At 39.5% G+C, this 16,336-nt stretch overlaps 1 protein-coding gene and 1 non-coding gene across 7 annotated transcripts in view; one reads left to right on the top strand and one right to left on the bottom strand.

The window, feature by feature from the left end:
- Positions 1-16,336, bottom strand: part of igsf9bb (immunoglobulin superfamily, member 9Bb) — a 648,281-nt gene that overhangs the window by 504,561 nt on the left and 127,384 nt on the right. The gene's annotated exons all lie outside the window — the stretch shown is intronic.
- trnag-ccc lies at positions 1,023-1,094 on the top strand. The gene has a single exon. It is a non-coding gene; the product is annotated as a tRNA-Gly (tRNA).

The following is a 16,336-nucleotide window of genomic DNA, read 5'->3' as shown; positions in this document are numbered from 1 at the left end:
CCAGCCTTCCCTTTCATCCTGACAGGAATGTACTTTCTCTGGATTCTTGTTATCTCATTTCTGAAGGCTTCCCATTTTCCAGCCGTCCCTTTACCTGCAAACATCTGCCTCCAATCAGCTTTCGAAAGTTCTTGCCTAATACCGTAAAAATAGGCCTTTCTCCAATTTAGAACTTCAACTTCTGGATCTGGTCTATCCTTTTCCATCACTATTTTAAAATGAATAATAGAATTATGGTCGCTGGTCCCAAAGTGCTCCCCCATTAAGAAATTCTCTCCATCTAAACCTTTAACACTATGGCAGTCCCAGTCGATGTTTGGAAAGTTAAAATCCCCTGCCATAACTACCTTATTATTCTTACAGATAGCTGAGATCTCCTTACAAGTTTGTTTCTCAATTTCCCTCTGACTATTGGGGGGTCTATAATACAATCCCAATAAGGTGATCATCCCTTTCTTATTTCTCAGTTCCACCCAAATAACTGCCTTCGATGTATTTGCAGGAATATCCTCCCTCAGCACAGCTGTAATGCTATCCCTTATCAAAGATACCACTCCCCCTCCTCTCTTGCCTCCCTTTCTATCATTCCTGTAGCATTTGTATCCTGGAACATTAAGCTGCCAGTCCTGCCCATCCCTGAGCCATGTCTCTGTGTCCCATTTTCCTAACCATGCCCTGAGTTAATCTGCCTTCCCTGTTAGGCCCCTTGCATTGAAATAAATGCAGTTTAATTTATTAGTCCTACCTTGTCCCTGCCTGCCCTGACTGTTTGACTCACTTCTGTTCTCAGCTGTACCAGTCTCAGATCGATCTCTTTCCTCATTATTTCCCTGGGCACCCCCCCTGCCACCTTACTAGTTTAAATCCTTCCAAGCAATTCTCGCACATTTCTCTGCCAGTATATTAGTCCCCTTCCAATTTAGGTGTAATCCCTCCTTCTTGTACAGGCCACTTCTACCCCAAAAAAGATTCCAATGGTCCAAAATGTGAATCCTTCTCCCATACACTTACATACATTTAGGGTGATGGTGGTATAGTGGTGAGTATAGCTGCCTCCCAAGCAGTTGACCCGGGTTCGATTGCCGGCCATCGTAGTGTTGTGGTTTGTAAACAGCCTTTGTGGGTGGCACAGTGGTTAGCACTGCTGCCTCACAGCGCCAGAGACCCGGGTTCAATTCCCGCCTCAGGCAACTAACTGTGTGGTGTTTGCACATTCTCCCCGTGTCTGCGTGGGTTTCCTCTGGGTGCTCCGGTTTCCTCCCACAGTCCAAAGATGTGCAGGTCAGGTGAATTGGCCATGCTAAATTGCCCGTAGTATGAGGTAAGGGGTAAATGTAGGGGTATGGGTGGGTTGCGCTTTGGCGGGTCGGTGTGGACTTGTTGGGCCGAAGGGCCTGTTTCCACACTGTAATGTAATCTAAATTAAAATCTAATCTAATTACACCAGCTCCTCAGCCATGCATTCATCTGCTCTATCCCCCTATTCCTGCCCTCACTAGCTCATAGCACTGGGAGTAATCCAGGTATTACTACCCTTGAGGACCTCCTTTTTAAATTTCTGCCTAACTCTCTGTAATCTCCCTTCAGAGTCTCAACCTTTTCCCTTCCTATATCATTGGTTCTAATGTGGACAATGACCTCCTGCTGGCCCCTCTCCCCCGTGAGAACATTCTGCACCCTCTCTGAGACATCCTTGATCCTGGCACCAGGGAAACAACACACCATTCTGATTTTTCTCTGCTGGCCACCGAAACGTCTGTCTGTACCTCTGACTACAGAATCCCCTAATACAATTGATCTCTTGGAAGCCGGCATATCCTTCGTTGCATTAGAGCCAGTCTCAATACCAGAAACTTGGCTATTCGTGCTATGTTCACTTGAGAATCAATCACCCCCTACATTTTCCAAATCAGCATACCTGTTTGAAATAGGTATATCCAGAAAAGACTCCTCCACTAGCTGCCTACCTCTCTTACCCTTCCTGGAGTTAACCCATCAATGTGACTGTATCTGAGACTTTCCCCCTTTCCTATAACTGCCATCCATCACATACTGTTGCTGTTGCAAATTCCTCATCGCTTCTATCTGTCTCTCCAACTGATCCACTCCATCTGATAAGATTCGCATCCAACAGCATTTATGGCAGATATAATCCGCAGTAACCCTTAAACTCTCTTTAAACTCCCACATCTGACAAGAAGTACATATCACTGCAAAGGCCATTTTTGCTCCTTCACAATCTACAGACCCAGAAAATAACACCATCTTATTCCATTGCAAACACTGCCCCAGGTTAAATTAATAGCTGTGGCTTATACTTCAAGTTTAATCAAGAGACTTAGCTCCAAAAACATATAATCAAGAAAGAATCCACTATACTCACTACTGCAGCCTTTCTCTTGGACAGACTTAAAACAACAATTAACTTACCTGATTCTGTGCTGTGAACTTCGCCCAACAGTTCCTCCAAGATTAGTTGTGAATTTCACTGTTTGTTAATTTTCCCAGATGCACTCCGATGTCCAGTGATACATGAATTCAAACAGCAAAGGCAGTAACTGTGCAGGTTCTCTCTCTCTCTCCTGCACTGTCCTCACCATGTGCTTCCTTTGTCTGTTCTTCTCCCTTTTAAAACTGCTGTTGTTTTGACTTTTTCTTTCCAAAGTTCCAAAACAATGCAACAGCATATAAAACAGTAATTGCTGCTCCTGGAATTCGAGGAAATCACCTCCAACACCTAAAATACCTCAAAAAAAAGAGCAGCTCTTACAGCCAGAAATTTTTCCCGTCCTCCATCTTGGATTACCCAGAATGTTACAATTGCTACTTCCTAGGGGATCTTTTACTCAGCGGTCTTTTACTAAATTTTTACATGAGCATGGTTGCTCAGTGGTGAGCACTGCTGCTTCACAGCACCAGGGTCCCAGGTTCAATTCCAGCCTTCGGCGACTGTCTGTGTGGAGTCTGCACATTCTCCCCGTGTCTGCGTGGGTTTCCTCCGGGTGCTCCGGTTTCCTCCCACCATCCAAAAACGTGCAGGTCAGGTGAACTGGCCACGCTAAATTGCCCATGGTGTTAGATGCATTAGTAAGAGGGAAATGGATCTGGGTGGGTAACTCTTCAGTCGGTGTGGACTTGTTGGGCCGAAGGGCCTGTTTCCACACAGTAGGGATTCTAATCTAAACTTGCCTCATCATCCATTACTGGACCCCTGGTTGACTCCATGATATATTGCTCTGGAGTAATGTACTCTGTGAATTTGCTGTCATAGCTATCTTTTCCAATTTGTTCAACCCAATACTTATGAAGATGAAAGTCACCCATAATTATTGGTCTATTCTTTTTACATGCTCCTATTATTTTATTAATTTATTGTCTTTCCCACATTTTAGTTACTATTTCGAGGTCTTAACACTACTCTTACTAATGTCTATTTAAGCTATTTAGTGAACTTCTGCTGCTCCAGTCTCTACCACTTGAACTCTGAATTGTTTAATATCATTGTTGAATGTGGGAATTAGCCAGGAAGGCATCATTAATGTAAAATAATGTTGCTATATAGGGTCAAGATCATCTCTCGCAACTGTCCTTGTTTCATTTCTTTTTAACAGTGCTACACCATCACAACTTCCAACCCTTCTGTCTCTCTGAAACATCATGTATCCCTTGAATGTTAAGTTCCTTTAACCTATTTGATTCTGGAGTTGAAATTGGAGAGAATTCAGGGGAAATGAACGAGCACCAAAGCTTGAACCTTGGCAGCATGATAAACAGCAAGTTTAATTTCTGGTCATTTCAGTAAATTGAGCGTTGTATTTTACTTGGTAGATGTCATTCTTGGCTAGGGAGAGCCAACAGATTGGGGGGGTGGGTTGTATTTTTAAGGCAGAAGATACCTAAATGTGCCTTCTGGACCCCAGTTTCAGCCCTCACTGTGTATTCAGAACCTTCAAGACAACACAATTAGAGATAGCCCCGCCCATGATACTCACCTTTGGTGAATGAACAAATTTCCTCAAAATCTTCAAGAAAGAGAAATCTGTGGTTAGGACACCAAGGAAATTTTAATGGTTTACACTGGAACCAGTGATAGCCAGTCAAGCAAGGATAGCAATGCTTTTATCACATTAAAAAATGCTGAAAGCTGTGGAAATTGAATCACCTCACTGAATAACTATAGACCATACTACAGCAGGAAGAATTGTTATAAGCATTATTTACTTTAAAAACATCAAGAACAAAAGTCTTGTTCAGTATTGTCCAAGCTAAGCTTCCTCTGACAGTTCTTTATATCTTCGTCAATGGAACAAAAGGCAACCGAGTACTGGCATGACATTGCATTCCATTAGGGGACTCAGATCAGCTTGAGGAAAGAATCTGCAATACGAAGCATAATGTTTCAAGTAGATTCCCTGAATAGGAGTTTCTAGTTGCCAGGTTACAGGACAGTCTGGCTGGGTAGCTTCAACAATTGACTGTTCACATGGACCAGTAGAGCCACTATGGAGCTGGCAGCTATTCACGGGAGCCTGCAAATGCTTTTTTTGACAGACAGACCACACTGGCAGCAGATGAATTCCCCACTGTAACCAAGACAAGATCTTCACTGACTCTCTGCTAGCTGTAGCATGTAGCCGCTTTTTGAAGGTTAGTTGCTTTAGACACACTTGATTTGTTTTGCACTGAGGATGCAAGAAGCAGCTACATATGGCAACTAAAAAGGTGCTCAGCTGCTATAACTTAAAGAAAGTACACTTTTTAATAGGTTTTTTTCTTGCTTAAATATAATCAATAGAGTACAAAGTATGGAATTGCTTTGTAACTATTTTTAAAGGGAAACAAGTTATGACAGAACATAAGAACATAAGAAATAGGAGCAGGAGTAGATCATTTGGCCCATCTGTACAAACGGACTATTTTACATTAAAGATGCCTTCCCGACTAATTCCCACATAAAACAACGATATTGAACAATTTAGAGTTCAGGAGGTACAGCGTTGAGCAGCAAAAGTTGATGAAGTAACTAAACTGGATATAACTAATTACCATGTTAAAAAACATAAGTGACCCCTTCTGAGATCTGATTTAGAGTAATGCTTCTATTGGTTTCATGAAGTAGTCTGGGTTCCCATTGGAAGATATAACCAAGTACCAAACAGAAATTCTGACATCCAAATGGAAAAGCATGGCTGTGTTAATCCAGGTGCTTTAGTCAAGAAAGGAAAATGAGAGCTTTACCTGAATACCCTCAAACCAATCAGATTCAAAATGAGTCAAGTCAATCCCTTGTTTTGGCTCAGAAGGTTACTCATGTATGCTTTTGTTCTGAAAGACAGTATTCATGACAAAAGGAGGAAAGTTAGAAGCTATCAACCCAAGAAAGACATGGGGTCCCATATGATATCAAGACATTCCAAAACATATTTCAATGAAAAAAGGACTTTGGAAGTTCAGTCACTATTCAAAAAAGATGGTGCAGCTGCCAATTTGTATAGAGGAAGCTTCTACTAACTTAACATATGTAAAAATGTGAGTGACACACTCACATTATTCTGTCATGTCTTTCCCAAACTGCCAAGAAAAAAAATGCCAATGTGCTAAAACCTCGATATGGGCTGTCTATCTCACACCTTGACCTGGAGATTACATTGTAGAATTACTTGGAAGACAGATCCAAGTGACTGAAGACCTTTAAAAATACAAATCATGCCACCTTTCCAGATATTGCCACAGTCATATGAGGAAGAGGAAGCATTTGTTTACATTTGTTTAAGCTACTCACCAGAGGCTGTAGCTGAAATGGTGCCATTTCACGTCAAGCATGGTTGACCAGGAGATTGTCTTGCTCTTGCCACCTGCGATTATTATATAATTTACAAACTGACAACTTGCTTGGCCATGTTCTGAATACACCTTCCATGGCCATCTTAGAGTGAGAACCCAGAACTCTGGTTCAGAGGCAGAGACTATACCCACATCATCACACAGCTCCATCCTTAAGATATCAAGATAGAAACATAGAATATTAAAGCAGGAGTTGGACTAAGCCACTTGACCCTGTTCCCCAATCCAAAATGATTATGACTGATGATCAAACTCAGTACCTTGTTCCAGCTTTCTTCCCAAATCCTCTGATTTCTTTCACCCTAAGAAATACACCTATCCACTTCTTGAAAGCATTCATTGTTTTGGCCTCAACCAGTTTCCGTGGTAGAGAATTCCATAGGCTCACCACTCTCTGGGTGAACAAATTTATTTCCATTTCCGTCCTGAAAGGGTTATCTTGTATCCTTAGACTGCCAACCCCAGTTCTGGATTTGCCTGCGTCTATTGTCTAATCCTGTTCATATTTTATAGGGTTCTATAAGATCCTCTTCATTCTTCTAAACTCAAGTGAACATAGTCCCATTTGAAGCCATCTCTCACTTCCCGTCAGTCACACCATCCCAAGAACCAGTCTGGTAAACTTTCTTATAATTCCTCATTATCCAGAACCTAGTTTAAAATCTGGCAGGACCTAAGAGAAAATTTGTACAGACGTCAAGCACCAAACAATCTGCTATCCTGACGAATAAAACTGATAGGCTTCCAAAGGAAAACAACAGAATCATTGCAGAAAACATTTCTCTCATTAGTATACAGCAACAGAATTTATAGGCAAGAGGTTTTTTTTCCCCATTGGTTTACTGACAAACAATGTTCCAATTGCATCCAAAATTGCATTCGTTTTACAAGTGTGTTTTTTAGTTTTCGTTCAAGTGTAATTGTACATCACCCTTCATAAAACCCTCTACAAACTACTTCAGGTTTAGTTCAACTGTAAAATATTCCTTGCTATATTTAAATAGTGTTAACCAGGAACACATTAATATGGATGAAATTAGGTCCATTACACAATACAAGTATTTTTGTGTCTGGTTATCACATGAGGTTTTACATTTAATTAAAAAATTGATTTTACCTATCTTAATATTACATTATAAAACAAAACCATTTATCACTTTCGCTGTCACAGTGTTTTAGTAAATCTGAAATTAAATAATGTTCCAAATCTTTTAAAGCATGCCTATTAATGACCTTGGAACTCAAAATCATTGCCTTTCTCTTGTGTTTTCTGCCTGAAGGCAGGTCTGATCAACAGCACCATGACCTCCAACGAGGGGAGGGAAATGGGGCAAATCCCAAATCCATCCAGCTGGAATGGATAATTAACCTTGTGCTGTTAGCAGCAATCTGATCCATACCAACTGTCCAACCAGCTCTCAAAACGTCCAAGTTTTATTGGCATTGTTTACTTTTGCAGGCATGTCGTAGCCTTGAGCTGTGGTACAGGCGCCAATTGTATGCATCTGCTGCCCTTGTCCTTCCAGGTAATAGAGGTCACGGGTTTGCAAGTTGCTGTTGAAGGAGCTTTGCTCTAGTGCATCTTGTAAATGGTACACACTGCTACCACTATTCATTGGTGGTGAAGGCAGTGAATGTTGCAAGCATTTGATATGGTATAAATCAAATGAGCTGCTTTATGCTGGATGGTGTCAAGCTTCTTGAGCATTATTGGATCAGGACTCATTCAGATAACTAGAAAGTTTCCATCTCACTCAATCCTAATGTGTGCCTTGTAGATAGTGCACAGGCTTTGGAAAATCAGGATTCATAGTCTGTTTTTGTTGTCACAATATTATTTGGCTGCTCCAGTTCAGGTTTAGTCAATAGTAGGACCCAGATGGTCAGAGTCTTAGAGGTCTACAGCATGCAAACAGGCCCTATGACCCAACTTATCCATACCTCTAAGTTTTCACAATTAAACTGATCCTATTTGCATTTGTCCGTATCCCTCCATATCTATCCCATCCATGTACCTGTCTAAATGTTTCTTAAATGACAAAATTGTACTTGCTCCCACCAGTACCTCTGGCAGCCCATTCCAGACATTCGATGTACTCTGTGTGGAAAGAAATTACCATTTTCGACTCTTTTGTGTCTCTCACCTTAAATCAATGCTCTCTAGATTTAGTCTTCCAAACCAAGCTGTTGGCTGCCTATCTTTTCTATGCCTCTCATAATTTCATAAACGTCTATAAGGTCACCCTTTAGTCTACGCTCCAGGGAAAACAGTCCCACCTGTCCAACCTCTCCTTATAACTCAAAACTTTCAGACCAGGTAATATCCCAGCAAATCTTTTCTACACTCCTTCCAGTTTAATAATACCCATTCTTTGGTAGGACAATCAGAACTGCACACAGTACTCCAAATGCGGCCCCACCAATGCCTTGTACAGCCACAACAAGAGGTCCCAACTTCTACACTTAATGCTCTAACCAATGAAATTAAGTATGCTGAAAGCCTTCTTCACCACACTGTCTACCTTTGACTCCACTTTCAAGGAGCTATGAACCTGTAGCCCTAGATTTCTTTGTTCTATAGCACTCCCCATGGCCTTAACATTGATTGTGTAAGTCCTGCTCAGGATATGGGGAATTCCTGTGATGCTAATGCTATTGAACATCATGGGAAGAGAGTTGGATTCTATCCTTTTGGGGCTGGCAATTGCCTGGAACTTATGTGGCATGCATGCTACTTGCCACTTATCAGTCTCGCACTGTCTCACTGCGTATGGACATGGACTACTTTACTATATCAGGAACATCAATGGAATTGGAATATTTTTTCTGGACTGAGGCATCTTCTAGAAAAAGACTGGGGCAAGTCTGATTGTACTGGACATAATATATTATTAAACTTCCTCAACCTTTACCACTGAGAAAGATAATACAACCTTGCAGCAATTCTTTTGATGCTCATTCCAGCAAACAAGAATAGAAAAGAGTTATTGATACACAGTGCTCATGTTTCAAGTTGAATAGGAAGCTAAAGACATTATAGATTTACTTGTGATTCCCTTGCAATCTCTTATAAATCAAATCCCTCTTCACAAGTCGATATTGTAAAGACTCACCTACAATGTTTAGACTTTGAATAACTAATAATATGAAATGACAGCATTCCATTTATAATAGGCTCTAATGCACTGAAGAAAAATTAAAGACTTGCACTTTTTAGTACAATTCATGAGCTCAGAATATCCCTAAGTATCTTAAAATCAATTACGTACCTTTGAAGTGTAGTCACCATTGTCACAGATGTGGCTATTAATTTAAATGCCATAAAATCCCACAAACAACAGTGATCCAATCATCTGTTTTGTTTTAGAGGCTGTTTTTGTTTTAGAGATATTGAGGAATAAATAATGGTCAGAATAATGAGGGAAGCTTCCATAAGGAAAATTATTTAAGGATGTTCAATCTTCATTTGATGTTCACTTTTCTGATCTCAACAACACCCATACCTATCCCTAAAAAGTGTTAAATATGTGAACTCCTTCAAAAAGTTGGGGACAGAATCAGGCTATATTTCATGACTTAAAACCACAGTCAGCAGAAACTATCTGCTAATGAAACAGAAATAACCTTCCTTTTGACATGTGATGAACTTCAGACTGATAACACAGTGCATTTGGAAGTTACCATTCTTGGGAAATTCTGTTTTGTTCTTCTCAAGGAGGAATACTCCAAACTGAAAACATTAAACATTGACTGAACAAAAATGGTGCAAGACCCTTGTGTCACACTTCATTATAGTCAGTGTGAGGGTAAAGTTTTATTTAATGATTCCCTCTTAGGAATTGTTTGCACCATAGTAATGTTGTGCTTCTTTCTCATCACCTTGCACTTTAATTCTATTAACTGGGACTGGAAATAGCTAACAAGTTCACAGACACAATTATTGTCAAGGCTGTACTGAGTTGGTTACATTCATGGAACTGAAATGGTTTTAGCACATAAAATTAGGCATGTGATTGTTATATATTTTAATATAATCTATTTTATAGTTTGGATTTTGCAACAGTAGCATGTGGATTTGGTCTGTTACATGTGAAGATGTTTAATGATTAAATGGCAAATGTTTCTGTAGCCATGGTGATTTTCTTTGAAACACAAAATAAAAGAGAAAAACTTCCTGGAGAGTCATGGGAGTTTATTTGTAATGGAAAACTTTTACAACTAAAAAATTAAACAGTATAATAGACTAGACCAGTTGAACTCCAGTGTATTGTAAAGGAATGCTGTTGGGATTAACCATTTGACATTTTAAGATGCATTTCAAAATCTTTAAATTTGTGTTAAATGTAAATAACATGGTTTATTGTACTTTATCTTCAATCCTTTTGTGTAATAATCTTCTGTTTTATTGTTAAAGCTGAATCTGCAGCATTGTCTGTCTGTGCTTTAGTGAAAGACCTTCTCGTTAAAACCAAAACATACCCACAACTACGAAAACCAAACAAAAAACAAAATGTGATCTATCAAGCCAAATTTCAGCCTGGGATCTGACTAGTCCAGGAAAAATATCAGAGAGAAAGTGAGGGCTGCAGATGCTGGCGATCAGAGCTGAAAATGTGTTGCTGGAAAAGCGCAGCAGGTCAGGCAGCATCCAAGGAACAGGAGAATTGATGTTTCAGGCATAAGCCCTTCTTCAGGTCGATTCTCCTGTTCCTTGGATGCTGCCTGACCTGCTGCGCTTTTCCAGCAACACATTTTCAGTTCAGGAAAAGTATCAGCTGGATCATAACAGTTGTAACTATGTGACAGCAAGGTACTGTCAAGATGACTTAGCTATACAGGGTTTTCGTGTAAAAGACAACCAGCTGAGAGAACAAAGCCAAATTTCAGCCTGGGATCTGACTAGTCCAGGAAAAATATCAGCTGGATCATAACAATTGTAACTATGTGACAGCAAGGTACTGTCAAGATGACTTAGCTATACAGGGTTTTCGTGTAAAAGACAACCAGCTGAGAGAACAAAAGCCACTTGACTTCTCTTTCGTGGAATTAATTGTAGTTAAATCGTATGTGGATAGTGACACAATTAATGAAGGGAAATTTACTGATACAGCCTGAAATATGTTAATTTCATTTAGATATATTTTGATAAGATAATAAACCGTGGGTGACTGCAGTCCCTTTTCAGCAGAAACAAAAGATGGGTGGCATGGTGGCACAGTGGTTAGCACTGCTGCCTCACAGCACCAGAGACTCAGGTTCAATTCCCGCCTCAGGCGACTGATTGTGTGGAGTTTGCACATTCTCCCTGTGTCTGCGTGGGTTTCCTCCGGGTGCTCTGGTTTCCTCCCACAATCCAAAAATGTGCAGGTTAGGTGAATTGACCATGCTAAATTGCCCATAGTGTTAGGTGAAAGGGTTAGTGTAGGGGAATGGGTCTGGGTGGGTTGCGCGTCGGTGTGGACTTGTTGGGACGAAGGGCCTGTTTCCACATTAGCTAATCTAATCTAATCATAAAGATGATGGCTTGGCTGGATAAGGCAACAAGAGATTGAAGATTGAGTCATACAGAGTAGCAACATCGGAGAATGGCTGCTGAGTAACAGCTAAATTAAAGGATCACAGCTGAGGCTATGGAAGAAGCATTGAAATTGACTATGATTCAAAGGCAATACGACCAGATTTCGGAAAGTTCTCCTTCACGTGAAAAGTGACTATCACCTGGAACAAGTTATTAGGCAGAAATCAACTGAAGAGTGGCCATATTCTGTAGTAGAGCATTAAAATTTAGTGTTCCCAACTTTGCTACCTCTGCCATTGCCTGGTAAAGTAAATTGACTGACAGTTGTGGAAATTCCCAAACATGTTTCCCACTCTAATTGAGTGCCGCCTAGGCAATGAGAGTGAACATCATCCCTAATTATGGTGTTACTGCATTGTAGAGCAGCAATTTTTATCTTTACAACATAAAAACACCTGACAACACACTTCACTGAAATTACACTCTAGGTGAGGAAAGATCATCCTGCACACACCTGCGTAGGTGTAATTTTCAAATATCTTGTATTAAATGGTGAATATGTTCAAGTTTTGACAAGATATGAATCAACCTCTTAACTGTTTCCCTTATTTTAAGAAAGGATGCATTGAACAGAACATAAAAGCCCTTGCAAATGAATTAGCTTGAGAATGATGGGTGTCAACAGTGAGACATTCTTATTGAAGAATGTCAAGGTTGACTTATATGAAAGTAAACATTTTTGTTAATAGTTGTATAAACAGTAATCTTACAAGGTATGGCAAAATCAGGAATGAGGAGAAAGTGAAGACTGCAGATGCTGGACATCAGAGTCGAGAGTGTGTTGCTGGGAAACACAGCAGGTCAGGCAGCATCCGAGGAGCAGGAGAATCGACGTTTTGGGCATAAGCCCTTCATCCTGATGGAAAATGGCTGTGTGATGTGGCTAATTCTATTCTGAGAATTTGATAAAAATTCCAAGGTGCTTCACAGAAGAATTATCAGAAAGTTAAAAAAATTGCAAAGCCAAAAAACAAAATTTTAAGCAAGTTGACCAAAAGTCTGATTGATTTTGAGGAAGGTTTAAAGATGGTGGAGTGAGAAAAGAAGACAGAGTGAGAAAAAGAGAGAAGTGGATGAGGCCTAGACAGCTGAAATCCTGAACTCTCAGTGCTGAGGCATAGGAGCAAAGTTAAAAATTGGAAACCAAGGCATTCATTCAATGGTTCTTGAGGAGGTCACTGAGATAGTGAAGGGAAGGGCTGAGAATGGATCGAAATATACAATGCTCATTGGGGGAAACAAATACTAGGGAAGTGAGGGCCAGCAACAATGGAGTTATGGGTGAGTAGAACTTAATGTGGGATAGGATACAGGCTGAAGAGTTGTAAATGAGATATTAATCTCCCTACAAACAGTTGCTTTTATATGTCACAGCTTAATTGAAATGGTTATTGGTAGTTATTTTGAGGGGCCATGTCAAATGTTTATGAAGCTCTTGATCAGCTAATCCTACTTGTCTCTGTTAACATTTATGATCCTTGAGCATATAATGGTCAATTTAACCTAAATGGGAGCACTTTTGCACACATCAGAAACTTGTTGGATCTAACTCTCTAGAGACAGATGCAGACAATCCAACCTGATATTCCACCATACTTGTGGAAATGTAAATTTTATGAGGTACTGCCTTTTGAGGGATGGACAGAAAACTTGTTAGTTACATATTAATTATATTTGGGTGACTGGCATGGCCAGAAACATGCTAAATAATCACTGTTGGATCAATAGGTGCATGCTTGTAATGTACATCTTTGCAAATACAGGCTCGTGAGATTATGTAAAGTTTCTTACCACTTCCATCCTTCACCACCTGTATTATAATGAGACCAGTATCTTGCTTTCCATGAAGCGATCTTATACCACTGAAGGTCAATGAATTTTCACTGTCTTGGCCAAAATTCCCCTGCAATATCCAGCTCAAAATAACATGATCTGATCACTAATTGTTTGTTTCAATGAACCTACTTCAAAAAGCAAGTGCTTTGGGATATCCTAAGCATATGATATGGTGCAATATAAATAAAAGTTCTTTGGTACTTTCCTTGTTAAATTCAAGATTCAATCATAATTATTCTGGCCAAAGATCAGTTAAGAATAGCTATGATGACATGTTGATTTACTTATTTAGTAGTGATAGCAGAAGTGCATTCATGAAGATGATGGTATTTTTAACTGAATATTTATGGCCTTCCTGGGAAAAAAATACTAAATGAGAATTTCACAAATGTATTGTTGTTCCACTATAAACTATCAAAACAGTTCTTTCTGCAAAGTGGTAATTTATTTTAAATATCTCACTTAATCTACAATTGAATGCACAAAAATCAGAAATACAGAAAAAAGCCAAGTCTTTACAATGTGCTAGTACCTTCAAATGTTGTCAACAACTTTCTTGACTGATTCATTCATTTGTTTATTAATCTATTCATTCATTCATTTAGTAAAGTCAATAACTGTCAATGTTTGGATTCCTCGATCTGGAATTGGAAATTCTATACAAATGGTCTGAATGGGAGGCTCATGTTCACTTTGATTATTAAACTTACATTCTCCACCAGACCTCTCACTTCAATTTCCTAAGGCTACAAGCAACAAGTTCCTGTTTTTCCAAACATGAATGTTCCAGGAGGGCTTTACTGAAAAGAACTGTCTTCCATTGCCCTTGTCTTGTAGTGGACAGATCTATCATTCCTGTAAAGTTCATTCGAGCTGATGAAGCTACTGTTAGCTTTCTTTGTCATTTTGGAATGTTGCAGTTCATTAATAGTAGAATTGGGGTTGGTGGTGTGTGAAATGTTATACTATTGATTTTTCCATGTGATATTAATTTCTTCTGCAGTGTGAAACTGTAGCTTACATCTCTATAGTTACCTCTGAGTCATCCATTGACATATTTTATTGATCGTTATACTTCATTCAGGTGAATATATGGCCATTTGCAAGCAAAGCACTTGAAACAAGCCACTTCTCCTTGATCTACATAGAAGATACATAACAGGATCACAATGAATGCAGTCTTCCTCTGTGAAAAAATCATATTGGAAAACACTCAGGTAATACCATTTGCAGCTCTCAATTTGCTCTGAAGTTTTCACTCAATTAGTGGAGGTAAGCCAAGGAAAAATCATTATGAGCACTGTTTTTTATTCCCAGCAATATTAGCTGTTGTTGTATGTCTCTGTCAGGTAGTTGGACAAGTTCAATGGTGTTTGTGACAATACAGGTTGTTGAATCACCAGAAGAAGGTATCTAATTCCATTTCTCTGATTTATGTCTTACCTCTTCTATATGGCTTCTTTCCAAAAATGACGAAATACATTACACATGGGCCTCAGTAATCATCTTTCAATAAGAGGAGGAAAATAGTTGTGGAGTCTGGCTAATAATTAAAGGTAAACAGAGCATGCTTCACTTCTTGCACGGACATCCTTGTGTGTTGTGTGAGAGGCAACTCTTGAGTGGAAGAACACTTCATTAACATATTGAAATCAGTATTGGGAAGCTGATTAAAGGGCTGAGTGTAGAGAGGTTAGGTGCTGGCACATTGCTGTGAGCGTAGAGCAGAGGATCCTGAAGGGGAACCGTTGCTGGTGGTTAAGTCAAGCACTGGCTGCACAGGCTTTACTTATTTGGACAGAAGGAAAGCCCTCTCCTTCCTTTCTTCTCATGATAACCTTTTATTCCCCTTCTAATCCTACACTCTCACTTTTAGAAACACAGAACATTCACAGCACAGAAGAAAGCCATTCAGTCATCCTTTTTATCCCACTCCTGCCAAAGCCTGATTCTCTGCTCTGCTCTGCTCACTGCCGCACATTATAGTAATAAAAGCAAGAAAAAGGTGGAGTAGTTTGGAATAGATGATTGACATTTTAGAGAGTGACCAACCATTGCAGATAAATTGAGCCAACTGATTTTAGACTAAGTGGCACTTTACACCCTTATAAAATTAACCTCTATTTTACACTGCGAAGTTTTACTCGTCATTTTCCAACAGTAAAAGAGATACAAAGGAACACAAAATAAAAACAGGAAATTCTGGTAATAGCCAGAAGGTGAAGCAAGATCTTCAGAGAAACAGAGTTAATATTTCAAGTTTATCACATGGGAATGTAGTGGAAGCAGATAAAATTATTCAGGTCAATCTGGTCAAATCTCAATACACGTGTATACATTTAAATAAGATAGGTGGACTCTTTACACCTAGTGTACATTTGTCACATGCCTCACGTTGTCATAGATGTGAAAAGTAAGATAAAACTGGCTAGAACTTGAAATTCATCAGTAATTTTAAATGTGCAGAAGTCCCTGACAAAAAAGCAACCAAAGTCAGATTTTCAACTACTGGATTTTGTTGTCCTCCAGGCAGACAATTCTACTTTAGTATCAGAGTACACAATGCATTACAGATTAGATTTGTGATGTGGTATAACATTACTGCCATTGCAAACCTGTCTTACTATGAACGATGAGGAGATCCAGAACCTGACTGCCATTCTCCCAGGGTCATTAAGCAGTAAAATAATCTTTATAATAGGCAATATTTCAAGACTTACAAACTTTCTTTAATTAATGATGGTGATCTGCCTTGAATAGAAGATAGTTGAATCTCAAACCATTTTAAATAACTTATACACTTTATATGAAACATTTTAAATGATGCTATGTAATTAGAGGCTACTTCCTTCTGAAACAACATGGCCACTCCGCAGAACATTTTCCACTGTGTTCATCAGTGTCAACTGAAATTGATTCTTGATATACTGACACATCGAAGCTGAAAATGTGTTGCTGGAAAAGCGCAGCAGGTCAGGCAGCATTGAAGGAGCAGGAGAATCGACGATTCGGGCATGAGCTCTTCTTCAGGAATGAGGAAAGTGTGTCCAGCAGGATAAGATAAAAGGTACGGAGGAG

This window comes from Chiloscyllium plagiosum, chromosome 35 (assembly GCF_004010195.1).
Source record: "Chiloscyllium plagiosum isolate BGI_BamShark_2017 chromosome 35, ASM401019v2, whole genome shotgun sequence".
In the NCBI taxonomy this organism is placed as follows: Eukaryota; Metazoa; Chordata; class Chondrichthyes; order Orectolobiformes; family Hemiscylliidae; genus Chiloscyllium; species Chiloscyllium plagiosum.
This window is presented reverse-complemented; position numbering and strand designations above follow the sequence as displayed.